The sequence below is a fragment of the Molossus molossus genome, unplaced genomic scaffold, assembly GCF_014108415.1.
Source record: "Molossus molossus isolate mMolMol1 unplaced genomic scaffold, mMolMol1.p scaffold_m16_p_8, whole genome shotgun sequence".
Lineage (NCBI taxonomy): Eukaryota > Metazoa > Chordata > Mammalia > Chiroptera > Molossidae > Molossus > Molossus molossus.
This window is the reverse complement of record NW_023425402.1, coordinates 72,554,214-72,567,641: the sequence shown is the minus strand read 5'-3', so window position 1 is coordinate 72,567,641 and position 13,428 is coordinate 72,554,214. Positions and strand designations below refer to the sequence as shown.

General features: G+C 39.1%; 1 protein-coding gene across 2 annotated transcripts in view; it reads right to left on the bottom strand.

The window, feature by feature from the left end:
* The window catches only part of NT5DC1 (5'-nucleotidase domain containing 1), a 130,987-nt gene that overhangs the window by 46,816 nt on the left and 70,743 nt on the right, over positions 1–13,428 (bottom strand). The window lies entirely within an intron of this gene.

Here is a 13,428-nt window from a genome sequence, read left to right as displayed (position 1 = left end):
TCAACTGTATACAGTTAAGTGTCATGGCTAAAGCCAGAAAGTTGAGAGATCATAGAGGAACTAGTTCTAGTTACCTAAAGTTTTTTTAATCCTCTAACATATTGTCTCTGCAAGGTTCCCGGATCCCCCGTCTTCCACTCCTAGCCTGTACACATCCAGTTTCATTCCTGCTGGTCAGTTCCGGGCTTCCCCCTCAGCAGTAGAGGGGCGCTGTCAGAGTACCTCCTTACTTTCTTCCATCCCCACTTCTAGACCTTGGAAGAAAGACCTTGGATTTCCTCGTAAGAGAAAGCAAACCTGGTCTCAAGCCAACAAGGTGAAGAGCTGTTATGTGACCCTCTTTGGCCTCTTTAGTTGGAAACCTAAAAGTGCTCCAAGCCAGTAGGAGGAGAGATGATGCATGACTGATAAGGACAATAACATCATTGTGAGAATCAATTTGGGGAGAGAATTCCATGAACAGACTATAAAAACTTAGAAAATAATAAATTAGTGCTCGATGACATATCCTTCCAGATAAAAATGACACTTATAAAAGTCCCTTAGCTTCATTTAGCTCTGTCTTTTTAAAATTTAACTTAAAATAGCATATGTTTGTCACAAATAATGAATAAACATTGATATATTATTAACTAACGTCTACACTTTATTCATATTTCCTTAGCTTTCACCTAATGTACATTTCCCGTTTCAGGATTCCTCGAGGATGCTCTATGATATTAGTGGTCATGTCTCCTTAGGTTCCTCTTGGCTGTGATGGTTTCAGACTTTTCTTGTTTCTGATGTCCTTGTCAGTTGTGAGGAGTCCTGGTCAAGTCTTTTGTAGAATGTCCCTCATTTGAGATTTGTCTGATTTTTTTTTTTCCCCATAGTGAGACTTGGGTTGTGGATTTTTAGGAGGAAGACCACAGAGGTTAGGTGATATTCTCCATACATTACCACAGTTGATGTTGACCTTCATCCTCGGGCTGCAGCAGTGCTAGCTTCTCTACTGCAAGTTGGCCTTTTTTCCTCTTTCTATACTATAATCACTGGAAGGAAGTCACTAGTCACAGCCCACAACTAAAGAGTTAAGTTACGCTCCATCTCCTTGAGGGCCAAGTGTCTGCATAAATTATTTGGAATTCTTTTGCATAGGAAAGTAATCTCTTCTCCCCATATATTTATTTGTTCTATCACTAATTTATATTAGAATGACTCATTGATATTTGTTTTATCCTTTGGGTTATAATCTGATACCACTTTATTTATTCTGTTCTCAAATTATTCCAGCTTTGGCCATTGGGAGCTTTATTATTTGATTCCTGTGTCCCTTCTATATACCCCATCTTTTTTTTTTTTTTTAGCATTTCCCTACTCTCTGCATCCAAGGCTACAAGATGTTACAGGCTCATTTTGTATACTGCCTGCCCCAGTCCTAGGGTCAGACATTTCTCCAGAGAGCCCTGGTTCATTTTATTGAATAATGGTATCAGAAACCAAGCTGGGTACCTTCTTTGGTTTTTAAAGGTGCTTTCATAGCCTCAATTTTCTCGTTTCCACAACCTCTTTGGAGGGTGGGTAAACTAAGGTTCAGAGCTGTTCAGGGATTTGCTCAAGATCAAGGCTGATGGCAGTGCTGGGGGAAATTCAGTTTTCTGATGATAGTTCTGTCCTTTTTACTGCCTGATGTCTTCTGGATGAGGACTAAGCATCAAAAATCAGATTAACAACTTGTAAAAAAAAAGGAAACAGGCATTTCCAGAAGATAGTCCTTTCCTTTCAGGAGGCAAAATTTAACAGGGACATCTGACAGACCTGCTTATTTATCCAGAAGAAACAACTGGAGATGATTTCACTCCGTCACCTCCCCACCCCAGGACAGTGGGCAATATCCGGAGACACTTCTTTGGGGACAGGGTGTGATGCTGCTGGCATCTAGTAGGTGGAGGCCAAGTATACTGGCAAACATCCTATGATGCACAGAACAGCTCTCACAACAAAGAATTATCCAGTTCAAAATGACAATAGTGCTCATGTTGAGAGACCCTAAAGGAGATACTGTTCAAGAACCTGATCCAATTTCCCCCTCTTTCTATTCTTGCTGAGTTACTGTCCTATTGGTGACCATGAGGAACAATTATGAAAGGTTCTGTGTGATTCTGTGACCTCATAGGTTAGCCTATTAGAAGAAAATGTCTCCCATTTTGATTAAGAAACGTGGCTCACAGTCAGGTAAGACTCCCCTGGTTCTTATGTGTGAGTCAAATGGAAGCAGGGGGCTCTTTAAAATGAGATGCCCGAGTTAAGCAGGGAATGAACAAGGCAAAGATGAGCACACTGGCCTTGTTATGCTGTCTGCCATCTTTTAGTTGGGAAACAAGTTGTGCAGAACAGTAAGGCTGCCTGGAAAATCTGCCAGGAAACTGGTGAAACTTACTGAGTAGATGGCCCTTACCCAGAAACTGCTCACTGCTCAGTGACTTCTATTTGGAAAGGAAGTGACTGAATCCCTGTTTGTTGATGTAGTCAGTGAGTACCAAGCAGTTTAACAGAAGAAAGAACCCTCTTGTTTACCAGGATCTCTCTTGGAAGCTTCAGAAAAAGCTTGCTCACTCCTGGTGCTAACAAGTTGATGAAGGACATTTTCTGAGCAAAGCTACGCTGCTACTGCCCTTTATGAAAAAAAAATGCAGAGAGCTTACAGGGGAAGTATAGTTTGGGGATGATCCTGTTTGGAGAGCTCCTGATGATGTGAACACGTGTATGTAAGAGTACTTAATACGACCCAGCTGGTGTGGCTCAGTGGATTGAGCATCATCCCATGGACTGAGAGGTCCTGGTTTGATTGCTGGTCAGGGCACACGTCCAGGTTTCAGACTTGATCCCCAGTAGGGGGCGTGCAAGAGGAAGCTGATCAATGTTTCTCTCTCACATTGATGTTTCTGTCTCTCCCTGAAAAAAAAAATCAATAAAAACATATTTTTTACAAAAGTACTTAATGTGTTATAATGTCCATTACATAGTAACTGCTTGCCAATGGTAGCAATAAGAAAGAACAAATATTTACCTAGTGTTTTTTTTTTTTTTTTTGTTTGTTTTTAATGTTAGGCCCTGTGTGAGGTGCTTTACATATTATCTCACTGAATCCTATAACTAGCTTAAGAAATAAGTACCATTTCAGGTTTATTTTCACAAATTTTAATAATAATTGTGTGAACTGGCCAATGCTAAACAACTGGAAAGTAGTAGAACTGGTATTTGCTAAACTTGGGTGACTTTACCATTGTATTACATTGTCCTTTAAACCCATTAAAGCCACCAAAATTATTATTAACCACCATATCTGGCTGTGTGTTCTTACAACTGGGGTGGCAGAGGTAAGAGCTGGTGAACCTTGAGAACGTTGACAGTCATTCTGCCCAGTATTTTCCAAGAACTCAATTCTGCTTAGCTTTTCAAATCAGACAGCATGGTAATCATAGAATTAGCAGGTAATAAAGGCTTTCTCATGGGCTTTGTAAAAAGTTTAGTTATAAGTCTTCTATGGACCCCAGCAAGGGGAATAGTGTCTATACATTGTGGTTTAGGAAAAAGCTAACATCTGCATCATTAACCAGGCAGAGCGGACCAATGCCAGATGCCCCTGAAGGCTCATGCCTATTCAGGACCTAGAAAGGAAGGAGACGACGGCGGATATGAGGACAGCAGGCGGAAGAAAAGTAGAAAAAAGAGGCAGAGGCGGACAGGAGACCAGAGGATGCCCTGCCCTGCCCTACAGGAAGTAGGAGAGACCCTGCTGCCCACGACATGCTGGCTCTGAGGCTGTGGCTCTAACAAATACACACATCATCAAAGAATGAGGATCCACTAGAGACCAGGTCTGCCTTTCTCAAATGAATGGAAAAAGAGTTGACCGGATGCTACCAGAGAGGATGCTGGAAGAAGCACGGCTACTTCATTTGAGGATACATCCAACACCAGGGCAGGAGAGGGATGAAAGGGAGGAATGAAGAGTGGAGCCTGGCTTGCGGTAAGCACTCTGAGTGTTTGTGAAAACCAGCACACACTAAGCTGCACAAGTGGCAGGAGGAGAAGTGGAAAGACTGAGCCAGCACTCCTGCCCCTGCAGAATGAGGAAGGAGCAAACATGGTCTACCCAGAGAGCCAGCAACACTGGTGACATCCTCATTACGCACCAGAGCAGACAGGGACACATGCCATTTGTTTGGTGTAATGGAGCCGCTCCTCTTGTTCCCCTTATCTCAAGCTTCTATGTATTAAAATTTAACAAAATTTAATGTGTGTATTTTTTTAAATTTTATGTAGTTTTATATAATTTGAGAAAATAACATTCAAATCTTTTAACTATTTTTCTAAATAAATAATTTTCACAAGTTCTTTGTGCTAGTAAAATAAACACCTAGTTGAAAATAGAAAACTGTGCTTTGTAAATCAAACTAATTGCCAGTAATAGCTTGATTTATAGTTCCGGGAAAACATTTAGGAAATACTTAAGTGCTACGAAGTACAACAAGTTTAAATGTTAATCAACTCTTTCCTATTGTTTTGTCACTGTTGTTAGATCAATGAAAAGATATAAAAAAAATTAAAGAATTTGACTTACATTTTGCAAGTAACATGTGATTTGGGAAACACAAATAATCTATAAAATGTAATTCCTGGAAGTTGTTGCTGGATGACTAGAGCTCTAAGCCATCAAGGAAATCACATGCTTACAAAATATATGATTGACAAGGAAAGGAAAACTGTCCTTTTGCAATAAATTTTAAATAAAAATGAATGTGTCCAAGCTGATCTGGTATACTACCTCTTCATTAGAAAAAAAATTAAGGTAAACTTAATAGAAATATACAGGAAATAAAACAGTACTTCCATAAAATTTCCAATATTTTGGACAATCAATATTCTCTTCTGCTGCATGACTTTCATAGTAAAATCTTGGTAAAACTCTTGGTGTAAGGAAAGCCATTTTCCAAGCAGCAGATACACGGTTTCACTTACTAACATACCTGAATCCTGTACGGACTCTATTTTGGTTTATAGAAATTTACTACCTTGACATTTCAACAAACATGATAACTAAGAATTTCCACGGATGACATAAAACACAGTGTGGAATAGGCTGGCCCTAGGCTGGAAAGCAAAAGCACTCCATGCTCCCAGGTGTGAGAGCGGGACACGGAGAGTTCAGAAGGAGCGGTGAGCAGACACAACAGGGCAGCGCGATGACTCCAGGCTGGAAGAATTACAGTAGATTCGGGGCTGTGGTGAGCTATGCCGCGGTATCCATCCATGGCTTTTTGCTATTATGTTTTAAAAAGTGCTTGAATCAAAGGAATATGTGTACATGACTTATAATGAAAAATAGGTTCTAACCCCACCCTGGCCTGGTGTGGTTCAGTGGTTGGAGTGTCATTCAGTATATCGAAAGGTCTTGAGTTCAATGCCTGGTCAGGGCACATACACAGGTTACAGGTTCGATCCCCAGATGTGTGAGTGGGGAGGCAACCAATCAACCGACTGATGTTTTTCTCTCATATCTATGTTTCTCTCTCTCTCACTTGCTCTCTCCCTTCCCTTCTCTCTAAATGTCCTTGGGTGATTTAAACAAAGTTTCAGTACTGCTCTCAAAGCCCACCATCTTTAGCCATTTGTTCATAACTCTTCTGATCATTTACATTCACAACCTTAAATAATATACTTAATAGTTCTCAGTGTGTAAGTTTCAAACATCTATTGACTTTCTACCAAGAAATGAGGATTTGCTTAACTCATTACCCTTTATTCTTCTTCTTCCTCCTCGTCACAATTTGAAGTTATTGTTTTGTTCTTTTACTGATCACTTTTTACTTTAAATAACACACTTTCAGCTCTATTTGTTGTTCCATCAATTTTTAACTCCCCACAACATAAAGCAGGCTAGTAGTGACTCTCTCTTCCCAACTCTCCAAACTCCTTCTGTGTCCTAACTTCTGGCTGCTACCTTATTTATTTATTTTTCAAATTATCAACTAACCCTCCTATGCTTTGTTTATATGTTGTTTCTAAAAATTAAAGGCAAATAATCTGTGTTTACTGTATGGTGACATATAAATATTACTCACAGCAGATATAAGTAATGTGTTAGAACTACATTTCTATTTCCAGAGGTCCACTTTTATGAACTGTCATTCAAAAGAGCAGCATGTTACCAGAATAAAGGTTGAATGGATTTCCTTTTTAGTTTTTATAATTGCTTAAAATCATGCCACATTTTTATTGCATTGTGATTGGACTATAACATCACTGGACAACTTTTTATCAGAATTTCTAAATGCCTTTACTTTCTTATTGTTCATCAAATCAAATTTTTATAGCAAAATTACATATTTGGGTCTAACACGTAAAAATAAAAAAATTAAAATAAACTTTTGAAAATACAATTTTGTTTTTAAATAATTAAATAGAACCTTTTGCTTATGTGTCCCTTAACACAGAGATGATATATATATACATATATATATATATGTATATATATATATATTTTTTTAATCCTCATCTGAGGATATTTTCCCACTCATTTTCAGATAGAATGGAAGGGAGAGAGGGAGAGACACAGAGAGAAACATCGATGCGAGAGATACACATTGATTGGTTGCCTCCTGCATGACCCCCACCGGGAATCAAACCTGCAACCCAGGTACTCACCCTTGACTGGCAATTGAACCTGCGACCCCTCGGTCTGTGGGCCGACACTCTAACAGCCAAGCCAAGCCAGCCAGGGCTCCATGTATATTAATAAGTTCCATCTATTTGGTACTTTCAGTTTATAAAACAGTGCTTACACATATTTTATTATTTTATGCTCTCAATCCATGAAGGAGGCAATATCTTCTCCATTTCACAAATACAGCAATTTAAAACTAGAGCCTCAAGATTCAGCCAAGATCAGACAGCAAGTAAATTGCAAGTTCCAAATCTGAAACCTAGTTTTTGTTTTTCAAAGGCCAGTGTTCTTTGCTTCCACCACAGCTGCCTAACACATGGGCTCTTTCTGCTTTTTGTTTAGAAGTAAAACATCATGGTTTTTTTGATTTAGAGGTTTTGTTATCAATTACAGCACTCCTATGGAAAGCAACATAGTGCTTTCACTCCTTATTTATTACTAGATCCTATGGGGAAGGACTTTTGTAAATAAACAATGGAAAAGCTGGCAGAGCTAGGAGAAAAACACAAATAAACCAAAAGGCCATTACACAAAGAGCTGCTACGATAACAAATGGAATAGTCCAAGAAGTCCAAAGATTCATAAGCCCTAGCTTTCTCAAGTGATATATGGAAGTCTGTGAGGCACTGGGTTATTATGTACAGCTTTAATAACGCAGCATTCGTATAAGAGGAAACGTGATTCCAATTATACTCTGATGAACTAAGTATACATCACACAAATAGCTTCACGGGAACAACTCTGGGTATTGACTCTGAAAGGTCAAGGGCAACCAGAGACATGCAGGAGGAGAAGCAGGGTCTGGAGAAAAGGCCACGTGAGGAACCAGCATAAGTCGAGCCCAGAGAAGCAGGCTCACCTTATAGTAATGTGAGCTCACAGAAGTAGGTTTCACCTTAATGCGAGAAATAACAGAGAAAATGTGCCCTCAGAAATGGAGGCAAAATATTAGTGTTTGGACCAGTTGGCGTCTGGTCCAAATACAGGTACATAAGGAAAAATCTAAGCATTCCATTTCAAAATTGTGAGTGCTTACCTTTTACAATACACACAAATAAATTTTCTTTAATGTTCCATCAGATTTGATTTTTAAAAAATATGTTTTTAACCCTGGCCAGTTTGGCTCAGCGGTTAGAGCATCGGCCCACGGACCAATGAGTCTTGGGTTTGATTCTAGTCAAGGGCACGTACCTCGGTTGCGGTTTGGTCCCACCCCCTGGTCGGGGTCATGTGGGAGGCAACCAGTCAATGTGTCTCTCTAGTGTCGATGTTTTTTCCTCTATCTCTCTCCCTCCCACTCTATCTGAAGATAAATGGAAAAATACCCTTGGGTAAAGATTAAAAAAAAAAGTTTTTATTGATTTCAGAGAGAGGAAGGGAGAGGAAGAGAGAGAGAGAAACATCTATAAGAAGAGAAACACTGACTGACTGACTGCCTTCTGCACACTCTCTACTGGGGATCGAGCCCACAACCTGGTCATGTGCCCTGACTGGAATGGAACCTGTGACCTCCTGGTGCATGGGACCATGCTCAACCAACTAAGACACACTGGCCGGGCTCAGATCAGATTTGTGATTCTACATCAAAAGGAAGTAACTCAGAAAAAAAAAAAAGGTGTTTTTTTTAAAAAACAACAACACAGAAAACAAGAACTCACTTAAATATTAATAGAAATATGGAATCTGATTTGAGAAAGGAGGAATGTCCATTTCAAATCTTTCATTTCTATATGCTTAAACTCAAGTGCCAATTTTTTCTTTTAAAAATGATGGGCAAAACAAGCATAATTCTCTAAAGCAGAAATGCATTTCATAAGAACATTTGATTATTTACAAAAAGGGAATCATACCTTTTCATCAATAATACTAGCTGATACTTAGTGAGCTCACTACATATTAGGCACTGTGTTTAACACATTATACACATTATCTTACAACAATATGACTTTATCTCATTTTTAAATAAGAGCAAATGAAAATTTACAGTGGTTAACTTGCCAAAGTCACATAGTTAAGTCCAAAACTCACATCCATCTCCTAAACATCACACACTACCTACTTGATTAAGTGCACTCAAAGTCCATGTGACAAATTCTTATGATATTAATATATTAATGGTTATCAATTTTAATCTGAATAAAGAGCAAAGGGAGATTAATCAGATGCATTTCATAAGCCCAAATGTTCAACCTCATGTTTGTTGATAATTTCTACCTCATCTAGGTTGAATTTATCTCTGATGTTTTTCCTGCTCCCTTGCTGGTGAGGACATTAATAAACAAGGAGGATCTGACAGCCCGAAGCTTAAGAGAATACAAATACGGGGCAGGCAAAAGTATGTTTACAGTTGTTCATATGAAAAATATTGCCCTGATTTCAGTGCCAGTGGCTCCAAGACCACTGTGATTTCTGTCATGGGCACCATCGTGAAGAAGGCCAAGCAGTGACCTGAGGGACCAGCTTGGGGTGGCTGGACAGTCTCCTTCCCACTGAGGGGAGGAGCCCTGCCAGGATTTGATAAGACTGCAGCCCAGTGACTGATGGCCTCAGGCAGAGTTCGCTTTGTGTATTTCAGGACTGAGATCTGCTCCCCAAAGGCCATCCCAAGAGGAGCTTCTGTGTGGCATTGTAGCTAAAAGGACACTGTGGCAGAGGAGTGGGGTGCTGTGGACAGTGCCCTTGTACCTCAGGGTCAGCTGCCCTATTAAAAGTGCTGATTTTGCCCTGGTCAGTTTGGCTCAGCGGTTAGAGCGTCGGCCTGTGGTCTGGAGAGACCCGGGTTCGGTTCCCGCTAAGGGCACGTACCTCGGTTGCAGTTTGTCCCCGGCCCTGGTCGGTCGTATGGGTGGCAGCCACTCGATGTGTCCCTTTCACATCGATGTTTCTCTCTCTCTCTCTCTCTGTTCCTCTCTCTCCCTCCCACTCTACCTGAACAAGGAATAGAAGGATGTCCTCAGGTGAGGATTAAAAAAAAAAAAAAGTGCTGATTTTTATATTGTGAACAAAACAACAACAAATAGAAAAAGAACACCATGATTAATAAATACTAATACAAGAATAAATCTGGTGTTTCACATACAACTACAACCTACTTTTGCCCCATCCCTGTATGTATGTATGTACACACACACACACACACACACACACACACATTCTGTGTATCAATATATGCACTTTTAGGAGTAACATCTCACATTTCAGATGTTGATTCTAGAAACTTACATAACCTACATTATTACACAAAGCTATTTAGACAGTTTACAGGGCTTTTAGCAACAGGAATATTTTCGCAACAGGCAGTTTAGACAGACCACTTGCTTCCTGCAGCTCATCCCAGGTACCTGGTGGCGTGGTGCACAGTGCATAATCAAGATGTGGTCATTCTTATGTATAATTAATCAATACATAAAAATACTTTTGAGTTTGACAGTGACTGCTGATGGTTTTATCTTATCAAGGAAGTACAAATCTGTCAGTACATATTTATGAAGCACCTACTACGTTGAAATTATTTGCACTTATAAAACCTTTTTCTTTCCTCTTCTCTTTGAGTCTCCTCTCCACTTCCCCTTCCCCAGAGCAATGGGAGCTACCACACAGCAGGGTTCTTTGTTTACTCATGGTTAACATTTTTTTGTTGTTGTGGTTAATCTTCACCGGAGGATATTTTTCCATTGATATTTTTTTAGATAGAGTGAAAGAGAGGGAGGGTAGAGGGTGGAGGGGGGGCAGAGAGAGAGAGAGAGAGAAACATCGATGTGAGACACTTCGATTGGTTGCCTCCCACAGGACCCTCACAGGGGCTGGGGATCAAACCTGCAACCCAGGTACATGCCCTTGACCAGGAATTGAACCTGCAACCCTTCAGTCCACGGGCCAATGCTTTAGCCACTGATCAAAACCGGCCAGGGCTCATGGTTAATATTTTCTGAAGACCTCAGATGCTCTCTCTTGGTTTGTGTCTTGAAGCAAGGGTTTCAGGAGTTTGGGTCAAAGGTATGAATTCTTCCTAAACTACAGAAGGAAAAGGAGGAATTGTTTATTTTCTTTCTGTTTTTAATTTAAGATACTGACTTGCGGAGTTGAGTAATGTTAAATGGGTAGAAGCACACGTTATATTTTTAAAGACTGGTTTCTCCTGCTATGAGCATTTATTCAGGAATTCAGAGACTCAGATCCTGGCCTTAGTTCTAACATCAACTTGCTAAGTAATTCTGGGGAAGTCACTCTGAGGCCTCTAAGCCTCAGTTTCCTCATTTGAAATAAAGAGCTGGAGTTAGATAATTTCTCCAGCTCCTCCCAGTTCTGGAGTCCTAGGATTTCCTTGTACTGGTCTGTAAAATAAATTGGGGTAACTACGAATGAGGACCATGTAGAAGTCCGACACGGAAGCCACCCCAATGAAACCGTAAGAGCGCGTCTCTGGCACTTTCTCAGATTACTGGAATCCAGCAGACCTGTCACTTGCTCCTCAGCAGAATGATTCCTTCCAGCGTTTTATACACCACAAGATCCTGGCAGTTCAGCTGTCAAGAATCCAGAGACCACTACATTTTTGGCAGCTTCACAGGTCTAAAGTCTTTCCTGTTTGATTTTATTCAAGACCCAATAAAGCAAAGAGTTGTGCAAAAGTAGAAGCTTTCTGCCCCAAGTGTTTACCCCCACAACCACTGTTACTTTTATTCCTCTTGACTTAAATTTAGCTGTGTGAGAAGAGCCACTAATGTGGTGGGGGTGGGGAGTGGTGTATATTTGTTTTCTCAAGACACAAGGCCAATAACTCCTTTATCTACCTACTGTCTCTCTCACCTCTCAGCCCTCATCCAAATAACCATCCACATTTCCCCTCTCTTTCTACATCCACTGAGGAAAATTTCGCTTCTCTTTCAAATAAGAACCATCACAAATTACTTCCTTGCATTGTGTGGCAATAACCTCACTTTTCAAGGAAAAAACCCCCCAGGATTTCACATAATAATAGACAAAAATAAACAGATAATTTAAAATAATATTGTTTTGCCTCAGGGAATGCTAGCTTTCTCCTGTTGAAAATATGGTGATAGAAAGAGAAGAAAATAAACATATACTGACTAGCTGATACATGCCAGGCACTTTATATACCTCATTTGATATAACATCTACTACAACCTTGTTGCTAGGTATTGCTATACCTGTTACTGTTGAATAAAGCCCTGAGGTTGATTCGGAGGAATGAAATTATTTGCCCCTATTTAAACAGAGCCTATAGAGTTTCCATTATATCATGCTGCTCACATTATTCTGCCACTATCTGAAAACTATTAAAAAAAACAAACATATTTCCTTTCTTGATTGAAATCAGTTTTAAAATCTCCTATTTCAACAAAAGTGCTTCGGCAATTCAAAAGGGAAAGGAAAAGTAAATCTTTTCAAAATGCAATTGCATACATACAGCATAATGTACAATAACATAATTATGCACTTCCTTTGAATGGATACTAATAAGCACTTAACATTAACTAAATAACTGCTGCCTACCATTACTTCACTTGTCCAGCTTTCTGCATATGAACGGATTTTTGTATCTATCATCTATTAAGGATACAGTTCTATTAAAATCATTTTCTTCACCCTCAGAACATTTTTCCATAGCCAACTATAAATATTTACTCTCATTTGACAAGCAAGAGCCCTTTAAAGGAGAGAAAAACAGTCTGCATAGCTTGTTTAAACTTTTGAACTTTACTTCATCCACAAGAACTATAAAGAACCAGCAGTTTCATAAGCACAAGTCAATGTCATCCAACATTCATTCATTCGTTTGTATATTCATTCATGTGTTCTCTTTAATGTAAAAATAATCTGAATTACTGGAACAAAATTCAGAAGCTAGATTAAAAAAAAATCACAACCAGAGAACATCAGAGTAAAATATCAACCCTAGGAAGACAAAAAGTAAAGTGCAAACATTTGGCAATACTGGGATGATTTGTACATCACAAATTGGACTTGGAGCCAATTATGAATACACACACACACATGCTCAATTACACAATTCTAATGATCTATGAGAGAAAAAAGTTCTGGTTAATTAATTGAGGTAAAGCTTTTACCACAATTTACACCTAAAAGACATTTTTCAAAAATGAAACCTAAAAAAAAAAAGAACAAAATTCAAATAGGAAAGGTCCTAAACATCCCCTTTCAACCAGATACAGTGTATCTTTGGGAAAATCCATTGTAATGATGAGTGAATTGAAAGGTGAAGACTTTGCTATATATTGAGAATACGTAAGGATACAACTTCTGGCATTTTTAAGATCTGTTTTAATATAGTAAACATCTAATGTGTGAATCAATGTTAATGTATTATTTATCCATTACAATAAAAAACTTACATTTCATAATTTAAAATTATGAAGATGCTTAATTAATTTTATATATATATGTGTGTGTGTGTGTATATATATGTGTGTGTGTGTGTATTATATATATTCCTATTGGTTTTAGAAAGAGAGGAAGGGAGATGGGGAGAGAGAGAGAGAGAGAAACATCAATCGGTTGCCTCCAGTATGTGCCCAGACTAGAGATTGAATCGTTAACCCTTCAGTGCACAGGATGACATCCAATCAACTAAGCCACACTCAGCCAGGGCTGCTGAATTAATTTCAAACAAATAAAAGCAAAACAAAATGAAAAACGAGGTATTAGCTATGAAATGAGCTTTATACCCTTAATTC